Genomic DNA, 12271 nt, shown 5'->3' on the forward strand with positions numbered 1-12271 from the left:
AGAGATGAAAAGGAAGATTTTAGAACATATAAACCACTGAATTATCCTACCATACAAGAGGATCTCTATCCTTGCATATATTCAGATGCTACCATTGATAAGCATAACTTGTTGGGTTCCTATTCCAAGCTGTGTGGTGGCTGTAACCCTCCGGTCCTGAACAAATGGGATCCCACTTTGCTGCAGGATCCTCAGTAATACATGCTCTTCAAGGAAACCCTAATGCACTGCTTAGGGATTGTCCAACGCTCAAAACCTCTTCATTTTCCCCCCAATAAATTGGGGTAGATCATGACTGAGGAGGCAGTGGATGTCAAGTGCAAAATACCCATCTCACTGGCACTCCCTGTGGTGTGAAATTGAAGATGGTCAAGCTTCTAGTTCATGCAAAGTAATTTCCTTGGATGCCCCAGTCCTCCTAACCAGATGCCCCGGTCCTCCTAACCATCTCTTCAATCCTGCACATTTATTAACAGTGAATAGAAATAGCCTGTCTCTTACTTGTCTCCAGCCTAGCCAGCCTAGTGAGGAAGGGATCTTTGTGTTTCATTTACTGGCAGTACTTCAGTGAAGTAAGCAGGCTTGTATCCTCTGTTGAATCCACCCTGGCTTCAGATAAAAATGTATCCAGATGGCTCATCACCTGCAAAGCTGGTCTTAACCTAGCAGTACTTCCTGGGCTCCAGTTATCAGTGACAGGTAGGGAAGAGATTTATGGCATGCCCTTTCTAATGGTCTGTCTCTGCCCTTAAGTTGTGTGTATTTGACTAATCATATCCCTGCCTTCAGATAACTCTATGTTCCTTCCCTAGGAAGAGATTCCTAGGTGATTTGAGAGTCAGGGTCCCTTGACTGAGGTGTCTCCTAATATCCATGATGAACCTCTAAACATTGTCCTCTATTATGGGCAGTGGCCTTGTGACTGCTTGGGCTTTTCTCACCCTCACGTAGGAGTCACATGTTAAGCAGTAATCCTTAACTTTATCAATTTCTCAACTTCTGGCTGGGATCTTAGCCACAGAAACATTTAACTGTGCCTCTGATTCTGTACTAAGGAAGGCATTTGGCTCTACTATATGTGTAGGCTTCCACTGCCCCCTCCCCACGCAGAGTCATCTTCATGAAGCAACAACTCCTGTTTAAAACTGAGACTATTACCTGGGGAGGCGGGCACTTGCCACACTTTATGCCCCCTCCTTGCTGGGGAGATCTCTCTCAATGGCCGTTGGTCTCAGTCCCTACATTCCCTCACTGAGTTGGATAAAGGTATTTGATATGTAACTTTCTGTGTGCTAGGGAGACCCACACTTGGTTGGGTACAGGGTATCAATGGGGTTCTTAATGTCCAGATGTTAGGATTTGGGTGTGATGTTGTATGATTGAAGATGATCATTGATATCATTGTTGCTACCACTATTGCACAATCACACTAAATTTGATACAAAGTGTATTATGTAAAGTGTCAATGGAAAAGATAAAATCTGTCAAGTATGATTATCCTGATTAAATCCATATATCATCACTGTATTTGAAGTTATGAATATTGGCTGTGTATTTGTATCTCCAATATTTTTTGTACTTGAGGTGACACCCACAAGGTAGTTTATATCCCGTATGGCCAGCCCGTTGTGAATTGACTACTCAAACTTGATGGGACATTAAGAAGAATCAAATCTCCAGATAACTCTTCCTGAAGATTCCTCAGGCAGCAAGGAGCCAATGGTCACCCCTGTGATTCAGCAAAATGTGTAATGGCATGTGATATGGACATGTGACCTCGGACTCCATCTTTGTCAGTAACTTTCCATACACAGGAACTGTGGGCTTTGTTTGGGACAGTACATTTCCATGCACATGGCAGAGGATATCAAAGACACCTGAGATATCTCCGTTTTGCCAAATTCCTGTCTTAATTCTCTGGACCGTGGATTTACAACTAAAAGGAGTATTTTGAACAATAGACTGAGAACCTTCCATTCTTTTGGAAGTTACTGGAGAGAATTTTGCAAGCCAGCAGTCTATTCCATCACTGCTACAAACCGGATTTAAGAACATTGCAATCATTTGTATGTAAATGATCTATTAGCCATTTTAACTTTATTCTTTTCTTTTATCAATAAATCTTTAGTTAGTCTACTAAGGATTGACTGACAGTGTGATATGTGGATAAGATCTATAATATATATTGACCTGGGGGTATATGTCTGATCCTTTGGGACTGGTAGAACTATATGTATGATGAATTGGGTTTTCAGTAACCTCTCCCTGTATTAGACCTGTTTGTCTGGATGGGTGCCAAGGGCTGGAATGCCTAAAAGGGACTGTGTTTGGCTTCTTGTTAAGTAGGTGGTGCTATAGAACCACTAGCTGTCTGCAGTATTTCATTTACCAAAGAGAGTATCTAGTTTCACAAGGGTCGTGCATGTAGCACTCTTATTAGCAACGCTAAAAGGAGTTATTCATTTTCACAAAGGGTGAATATCTGCTAAATATTTTCGGCCCCCTTGGGGGCAGAAGGAGAGTCCACCTGGCTGCTGTGTTACACCTTTTTGAGTTTTCTGCAGAAGCCAGGCAGATTTCTAGTGTGTGTGCTGAAAATGGGCCCTTGATAATTCGTAGTTGCACAAGAATGTGGCTGATTATTCTAAACTACCTTCGTTTGTGACTGATGTAACATTTTTTAAACTTGCATGTGATTTATTAAGAACACATGTATTTGTACCGTGGCAACAAATATTCCTTCCTCCAAATAATTAACAACTGCTGTTCATGTGCTATGGGAAAACAGAGAAGTCAGAAAAATAAATATTCTTACAGAATAAATCAGGCACTCTTGAAAATGACATCAGTGTAATCTAAGTGAGTTATCTACAGACCAGTTTAAACTGTAAGGGCTTTTAAGCTTCTGAGCTGAAGCTTTTGTTTTATGGCAAGTTATTATACAGTAAGTACACGAGAGACAACATGATATGATTTCAAAGACTAATCTTGACAGATCTTCAGCATTCAGATTTCTTGTTCTGAATGCAGGAACAAGTATTTTACTTCGCTATATTTTTATTTACCATGGAAAATTACCTTTCATTTTACTGAAAACACTCACAACTTTGCAAATAAATACATATAGGAAATTAGACTTTCTTGAATCATATGGTGAATGGATGAGTTATGACACAGTTTTTGTTGATTCAGGCTAAAAGCAATGACAACCTTATATTATGGGGACAAAAACCAAAACCAATCCCTCCAACTTATTTCTCTTGTATAGATACAGAAAGTGATAGTTTTAATATGAATCAATTTTAAATATGAGACATTATACCATACATACATGTCATTGTGATTCCTGCATTGTTAGGTTTAGGGTATGGCAGATAGATAGATAGATAGATAGATAGGTTAGTGTGTATAAAACATATATATGAGTATGGAGTGGTGTTTAATTGGCTATTCACCAGTCATGATATTGTAAGCTCACTCTGATGAAATCTTTAAAACATATCACATCATCAAATACACACACCATGTGCAAGTATTGATCACCTGTCTTGAATGTCATGGCATTGATCTGTGCATATTGTTGCTTTGTAGGTGAAAGAGACTTTGATGTAAAAGCTACAGGCTAGCCTTCCTGTAGGAGAGTTGCACTTAGTCCCTTCTCAGTTGCATCACATTTTCCTAAAGGACAAAAATAATTGTGGTTTGTGTATACATAGAAAAACTATTTTAGATAATTTTAGAGTTTTTAAAAAGAATGACCTACCATTTTAAAAGAGACTATATTACATCAAAATAGTATTGTTCAACAGAGCCATCGATACTAATTATAATACATCAACTGATAAACTATATTTCTGTCTAATGTAAAACAATATTTGGCCAATCAAATATCTGGTCATGCTGCTAGCAGAAAAACACATTCAATGCATTCCAGAGCATAAAAAAATAACTGGGTCTGATCCTCAGCTGGTTAAATAGACTGATTAAATCTGGCTTCCTGTGTCTAATACATTCTAAATGAATTGTTGGCTGAATCAAAAGTTAGGAAGATTAGAATGTTAGTAAATTCAAAACCATTAGATTCTTCAATTACCAGGACAACAATTTATAGCTGCAAAGGCAACTTGGGGAGTAAGAAATTATAAGTCTTGTCATAATGTAAAAAATAAATAAATGTCTCAGTCTTTTGTATAACAGGAAGGTTAGCTAAATAAAAAAATAGCAAATTCTGCTCTCTTTTTTTTTTTTTTTTTACAAAATTCTTCTTTTCATGATTTATAGCTTAATCAGTAGGTTTGTGTCTCTTGGGCCACATGAAAAATTAGAAGCTGATGGCTCTGATAGATAACTTTCTTTCCTGCAATTATTTTTGAAATGTTATAACATCCTCGAAGACATTTATGTGTTTAACAAAATTCAGCAAATCCCTTGCTTCACAGCTCCTTTTTGTCTCAAAATAGCATGAGATAAAGACAATCAAAATGCCCTTTGTATAGGTAGCATCAAATCAAATTTCCAATCCAACAATTCTTCAAAGTTCGGCAAAGTAATAAGAGGATTGTCTCTTTCTGCATCCTCCTTTAAGCCTATTACTTAGTAGGGAGCTCCTCACAATCTTGCTTTATTGTATTTGATAATTTTAGAGCTATTTAAATCTATCTTAATTTGATCTTATTTTTTTTAATTACAACAGACTGATTTTTCCCATCTGTTCCACAGAAGTTTCTGTGTTCTGAATTGTAGGAAAAAGAATTTCTCTTCCACTGTTTAAATAAGTTGATATAAAGTATTTAATATAACATTGTCTGTTGAAGAAGCCAGATCAGGGGAGAGACTAGATTTGAGGGTAGGACAAATGACCTTGGAGACAAAGGAATTTTATAATGAGTGAGCACCTTCTCTACTTTCTTTCATCTCTAGAACTTGATCCAATTGCTTCTGTGTAAAAATGGGGAGAGTAATTTTTTACAAAAATATTTGTAAAATTTAATTCCTTTTTAATCAATAAAAACCAAAACATCTTGAATGTTTAGCTTATTCATAATGGGCTAGATCAGAGATTCTCAACCAGTGGTATGAGTACCCCTGCGGGTGTGCAGAGCTCTTCCAGGGGTTCGCAAACTCATCTAGATATTTGCCTAGTTCAGTGTTTCTCAATCTGTGACCCAGACGGTTCATGGGATGGGTTCATGCCATAGAGGGCCCCATGAAGCTAAGCTACATGCTTGAACCACTGGCAGTGGGGCTCGGGCATCAGCTTCAGACCCAGGTCATGGGGCTTGGTCTTCGGGTACACTGAAATGTAAGTACAATATTTATATTCCAATTGATTTATTTTATAATTACATAGGCACCTTTTACGAGAGAGGCTTCTGAACTTAATTGAAATTGTTCCAGTTGGGAAGATTCCGAGTGCTGTAATCCAGCCTTAGAGACTAAAACTCCCATGGTGCCTTGGGGAAGAGAGATCTTCCAGCCAGAGCATGTGATGGGCTCCATTTTGGAGAGGAGCTGAGATTGCTTTTGTGGAGCTCTGTCCATACCAGGAGCTGCTGATAAATTGCTGCTAAGAACCTGCTGAGCCTTTGATCAAACGGAGTCTCTGAGGTGGTTGGTGGATTCATTGGAGCCAGGGCAGAGGCTGTTGCTCTGCCTAGAGCTGACTGAGATAGGACTGCAGTGAAGGCAGTGTGAGTAACCACCACCCTTGTTTGGGAAAGTACTTGCAAAGAAACAGAGACAGCAAAGAGACTTTAAGGGATTGTCTGAGTCTGAGAAGAGGTGGAGTGATCTTCTCATCAAACCAGAACCCAGGGTTGCTGATGTCTAGTTAAAACAACTCCAATCTTCAGAGAGGTTGTGCAGCTTGGAATGCTCCCAAATTAGAATTGTTCTGCCCCTTGTTGCCTTGGCTGGACTGATTCACTGGGCCAACAGAATGCTGTCCTCAGCTTCAAGATCTTCAAGCATGCCTCTAGCGGGGTCTTATTGGAAAACCCGGGAGGTGGGCAGGTGCAAGCCCGCCCACTTCTAAAGGCCCCTCCCCAGCCTAGCGGGAGGGACCACTGGACCCAGGGACCAAGTTAATACCGGGGACAACTAATGAAAAACAGGGGTCGGAGTGAAGGTCATAGGTTCAAAAGAAGGATACCAGGATGAGGAAACTGAGCAGAGAACCCCAGATAGCGCCCACTGCTCCTCAAAGCTGTCAAGGGAGCCAGCGGACGCTGGCCAGTGGTACTCTGCCCAGATGTATGAAACTAGGGAGGAATGGAAATAGGCCCCACAGTCGCAGAGCACCCCCTTGTCCAACATCCTCCTCCTGGTATTATATATGGAAACTTTGGCCAGCGCCAGGAGGAAGTTGACGAGGAGGTCTCGCGACTTCATGGGGCTACGGATAGGGTGTACAAAGAGGAACAAGTGTGGGGAGAAGTGCAGCCAGAACCTCAAAAAAAGGTTCTGGAGGAGCCAGAATAGGGGCTGCAACCTGGCACATTCAAGATAGGTGTGCGCCAGGTCTTCCCTAATGCCACAAAAGGAGCAGGCCTCAGGTATAGGGGTGAACTGCGCCAGGTGTACGCCCGTGCTCATGGCTCCGTGAAGGAGCTGCCAACCGATGTCCCCAGTGAACCGTGGTACCAAGGTGCAATAAAGGCTGGCCCACCAGGGCTCCTCACCCTCTTTAGGTGGAAGATAGTCCCGCCATTTGGTGTCGGGGCGGGACACGAGGGTGAGGAAGTGCAGTGTGTGGAAAACGAGTGTGTACAGATGGTTTCTGGGCACGGTTCAAAACCAGACTGGCTGCAAGGTATGCAGTTGGCTTGGAATGTGGGAGCGGGGAGGCCAGGGGGGCTCGCGGAACAGGGGCCGAAGAAAAATGTCCTGAGGGCCAAGGGTGAGGGGTGGGCGGGGAGCCTCCTCTCGCAGGGCTCGCCACAGGAAAACAAGAAAATTGGGTGACAAGGCAGCCTTCACCTCCTGGAGTACGCGCCTAGGGGTCGGAAGGGCACAAAGCCCCATGCGTTGACCGAGCACACAGGCATCACCCAGTCCCCCCGTCGTAGTCCAGGAGGTCTCCGACTCTGGTGGTTTCTGCCAGGACCAACCTCCGACACACCGAGGGAGACTCCTCCACCTGCACATGGAAATCGAGGTTGTGTAGCAGAGGCTCCATGAGGAGGTCCGCCCCCTTGGTGTTCACAAAGGACCTGGTTGCCAAAAAAAACTTCCAGGTCCAGAAGAGGTCCTGGTAGAAGACCGGCAGCTTGGAGAGGTCTCGCGGAAGACCTCTTGGATGGAGAAAAAAGAGCTGCCGGTCATATTGGAGCTCTTGGAGGCAGCGGAGGAAGGCGTGCGCCAACGTGCACCACGCTGGACTACCTGCACCGTAAAGGAGCCTCTGCAGGGCCTGGAGGAGGAAGACATGGACCTGGCTGCGCAAGCAAACCAGGCCCTGTCCTCCCTCCTCCAGGGGAAGACTCAAGACCCCTGCAGAGGCCCAGTGCAGCCCCGGCCAGAAAAACTCCAGAGCCATCCTCTGGAGCCTGGCTAGGGTCCTCGGGGCCGAGCTCAGGGTGTTGAGCCGGTGCCAGAGCATGGACAGGACTAGTTGGTTCAGCACCAGTGCCCTCCCTCACAGGGAGAGACACCGGAACAGTCCTGTCCATCTCCACATCCGCTCACTCTCCCTGGCCTCCAAATCCTGCCAGTCATCCGGCGGAGAAGGATGCATGGCGGATAGATAAACACCAAGATAGAGCAGCGGATCCCCGCTCCACCAGATGGCTTGAAGCGTGGGAGGGAGCTTGCCTGTCACCCATCCCCGACCACTGGGCCAGAGCTCTTGACCCAGTTGACCCGGGTGGAGGAGGCCACCAAGTAAACGGCCTGGCAGGCCTCCACCCACACCAGGTCATCCGGGTCCTGGACCATGAGGAGCACGTCGTCGGCATATGCTGACAGGGCCAGCCATAACTCCGGCTCCCGAAGCTCCAACCCCGTCAACCTCCAGCGGAGGAGACGGAGGAAGGGCTCGATCGCCAGAGCATACAGCTGGCCCAAGAGGGGGCACCCCTGCCGTACTCCCCGCCCGAAGCAGACCGGCTCGTGCAGGGTCCAGTTGAGCCTGAGCAGACACTCCACGTCAGTATACAGAACCTGGAAAAAGCCCACAAACTGGGTCCTGAAGCCGAACGCCCGCAGGATACCCAGGAGATACCCATGGTCCACCCTGTTGAATGCCTTCTCCTGGTCCAGGGACAGGAGGGCGAATGACAGACCATCCTTATGCCCCAGATCCAAGAGGTGCCGGACCAAATACAAGTTGTCAAAGATGGTCCGGCCCAGGACAGTGTAGGTCTGGTCAGGATGGACAATATCTGCCAGCACAGACCCCAGCTGCAGCGAGACCTTCACTACGACCTTGTGGTCCATGCTGGGGCGAGACGGGACGCCAATTCCGTAGGTCACGGAGGTCCCCCTTCTTCGGCAATAAGGCAAGCACAGCTTGCCTGCACGAGAGAGGGAGGACCCCACTTTGCAAGGACTCGGCTCAGACGATAACAAGGTCCAGGCCGAGGACGTCCCAGAACACGTAGTAGAACTCTACGGTCAGCCTGTCCATGCCCAGAGATTTATTAGTAGGCATGCGATGGAGGGCTTCCGAGAGCTCGACCAGAGAGAGAGACAGTCCAACCGGTCTCGGTCACCTGCACTGACCGTCGGGAGTTCAGTCCAGAGCACCCTGTGGGCATCGGTGTCAGTCGGATCTAGGGAGAAAAGGTTAGCGTAGAAGGTGCTGGCCCTTCCACGCATCTCCTTTAGATCCATGAGGAGGGTCTCATCCTCTACCAGAAGGAAGGTGACATGCTTTTTGGCCCCCCTTCTTTTCTCCAGGGCATAGAAGAAGCGGGAGCCGCTATCCATCTCCCAAAGGAGGCGGATGCGGGAACGAACAAAAACGCCCCAGGCTTGGTGGTCCTCCAGGGCCTGGAGCTCCTTCTGCTTCTCCTGGTACGCTGCGCGGAGGGTTGGGTACTGGGGCCGGAGGTGAGATGCCTCTCTAGCTCTAAAACTTCCCGCTCCAACTGCCCTATCACCGCAGCCGGGTGGCAGCCCAGGTGTAGTCGTGGCAGAAGAACCGTGCATGCACCTTCCTCACATCCCACCACCGCCTCGCCGAGGGCAAGGCATGCCGCTGGCCCGCCAGGCCAGTCAGAACTCCCGGAAGGAAGCCACAAAGCCCATATCCTCCAGCAAACTGTTATTAAAATACCAATAGGCGGGCCCCGGCCTCTCCGAACTGAGAGAGGCTGTCACGGTCACCAAGTGGTGATCCAAGAATGGGGCCAGCCGGATACTGGAAGCATAGGCTTGTGCCAGATGGAAACACAGAATATAAATGCGGTCCAACCGGGAGTGGTGCAACCGATCCCCCTCCACCCGGACATAAGTAAAGGTAACATTGTCGTCTGGGTGATGGTCACGCCAGACGTCCACCAGGGAGTGATGATCCACGATCTCCCTGAGGACGCCTGCAGGTGCCTGGGATGTCTCGACTCCTGAGCAGTCCCGGTCCTTGAGGGTGGTGTTCAAGTTCCCCACTCAGGACCAGGCACTCGTGAGGATCCAGAGTGCTGAGGAAGTCTGACTCCTGCCGATAGAAACGCACTTGTTCCGGGACCATGTTCGGGGCACAAATGTTGACCAGGTTTAATCTCAGCTCCTCCAGGCAGGCCTGGACGTGCAACAGGCAACCCGGCATGACCTCGGCTACCCCCAGCACCTCGGACCATAGCTTGGGGGAGAACAGAGTGGCCACCCCAGCCGAACGGGTGCCGAGGTGGCTAAAGTAAACCTCGTCCCCCCACTCCAGCCGCCAGCTAGCCTCGACGGCTGGAGCCGTGTGGGTGTCCTGGAGGAAGATCACAGAGTACCTCCCCTCCCGAAGGAAGGAGAGCACCTGGCTCCTGTGGAGACCCATGCTACAGCCCCTGGTGTTCAGCGTAGCAAAGATGGTGTCCTTCATAGGGAGGGCTGGGGCAAATCCTCACGGGCAGGGTAATCGATGGCCTCCAACAACCCATGTTTGAGCCCAAAGGTCATCAGGGAGTCACGGAAGTTATGGGCCTGCTGGTAGGCTGTGAGGCCCTGCCTCCCGGTCCCTCTCCCCTCCTGCAAAAGGCCCTTCATGGCTCGGAAGACCCGGTGGAAGTCCCCCCAGTGCTAGAGGGCGAGCTGCACCTTGCCCTTTGAGCCACGGGTGTCCTCAGAGGGGACGCAGCAGCCAACCCGCTGCCATCCTCCGGTGAGTCCCCGAAAAGATCTTCGCGGCCTGCAGAGACGGGCAAGCATGTAGCAGAACTCCGGCGCAGTTGCACCGGGCAGCCCGTCCCCATCCCTGGCATAGGAGGGGGTGGTGGAGGGAATAGTGCAGATCCCATGATGTTGGGAAGAGGGGACATGAAAACTGCCCCCTGAGAATTGTCCGTAGACAGAGGAAATGAGACAACCTTGGGGGCGGCAATAACATGGGAGGTGGCGGGGGAGGGAGTGAGCAACTCATTGGGGACGGAAATAGGATAAGGGGTGGGGGCAGGGACTGGGCCAGGGACAAGGACAGAAGAAGGGGCGGGATCAGGGACAAAGGCCAATATTGGGACCGGGGCAGGAAAGGGGCCGGGAGGAAGGGGAGGAACAGGAGAGGGGACACTGATCGGTTCACGGTCCCTGTCAGCCAGGCTATCGGGGTGCGGCTCCTCTCGGCCGAGAGTGGGGGACAAAGGGACCAGGGTTAGAGAGGGGCCTTCACTGACGCCGGGCACGGGAGCTATGAGAAAAACGTCGCCCTCAGCCATGGCATCCTGCAGTACGGAAACATCAGTGGGGCCCCCCTCCGGAGGGGAAGCCAACTGCTCCGTCCGGGTGGTAGAGGGCACGCCCACAGGCTCGGGACCCAACTGCTCGGCATCGGCCGTCGCCACTGAGGGCTCGGTGGCCTCAGGTGAGGTGCCATCCGCGGTCAGGCAAATAGGGAGAGCCAGGGGCACCTCGAGGACCAGAGCGGGGGCTACAGCTGGCTCCTGTGGAGTGGAGGTGGAGGGCCGGTCAGCAGGGGCAGGGCCAGGGGGCAAGGGCGATCGTTTTGGGGCTCGGGGCGGCAAGGGCGGATAACAGGAGGAATGAAAACAGGAGGAATGCCCTCCCCCTGGGGCAGACCCTCTCCCTCAGCCGGCAGAGGTCTTGCTGCCCTCTCCTCCATTGGAGGAGGGGCAGGGGCAGTGCCGGCTGCCAGGGTCGCCAGTGGTGACAGGGCTGGCACCCTCCCGGGACTCGGAGGTCCCGGACACTCCTCCGGGCCAGGCCAGGGGGCAGTCCCTCTGGGAGCTACAACTGGCCGAACCTGCGGATGCGGCAGGTAAACAAACCGGCCCTGCCTGCCAGGGAGCTTACCCTGGTGCACCGCATGCCAAAGGTTGCCGATCCCTCTGTTATATCATGTTTCCTTACTTTGTTAAGTAAAGGTGTGTTAACTTTAATCTAAATGCATATTGGGTTATATTGTTTATAATTGGTATTTTGGAGTTAGATCCATTGCATAGATTAGCTTAGATTTATTCCTGGAGGCCCCCAAGGCACACCAATCAGTGTGTTCAGAGCCAGGTGGAGGCACTTCCAATTTTAATTTCCTTTTACAAGTAAAAGGACTGCATCAGAGGGGTGGACAGAAGATTCCCACCTATCCAACATCACCAATGGGACACTAAGGATCTCTTTTACTGTCAGCACATCAGCTGTCCAGGCACACAGGTGAGTGTTGCCTGCTCCCGAGTAACCCAGGGCGGAAAGGGGGGTTACAATTATATGATAAAAATGAGAAAGTAAGCAATTTTTCAGTAATAATGTGCTGTGACACTTTTGGATTTTTATATCTGTCTTTGTAAGCAAGTAGTTTTTAAATGAGGTGAAACTTGAGGTATGCAAGACAAATCAGGCTCTGGAAAGGGATACAGTAATCTGGAAAGATTAAGAACCACTGGACTAGATTGGTCCTGTCTTTATGTTGCTGCACAAGGGCACCGGAGGGAGGGGGAGTACTTTGTTCCCCATTGTGCATATTATAGAATCATAGACCCTGTGCTCAGATGCAGTGAGGAGGCTACTATGAGTATTTGATCCCTCAGAAGTAGATCACTCAGGGGAAGGGGTCGTTGGAGTAGGTAGATCCATCCACTCTGCACTCATGCATTGGCTATCTGAACTTGCTAGA

The sequence above is a fragment of the Caretta caretta genome, chromosome 1, assembly GCF_965140235.1.
Source record: "Caretta caretta isolate rCarCar2 chromosome 1, rCarCar1.hap1, whole genome shotgun sequence".
Lineage (NCBI taxonomy): Eukaryota > Metazoa > Chordata > Testudines > Cheloniidae > Caretta > Caretta caretta.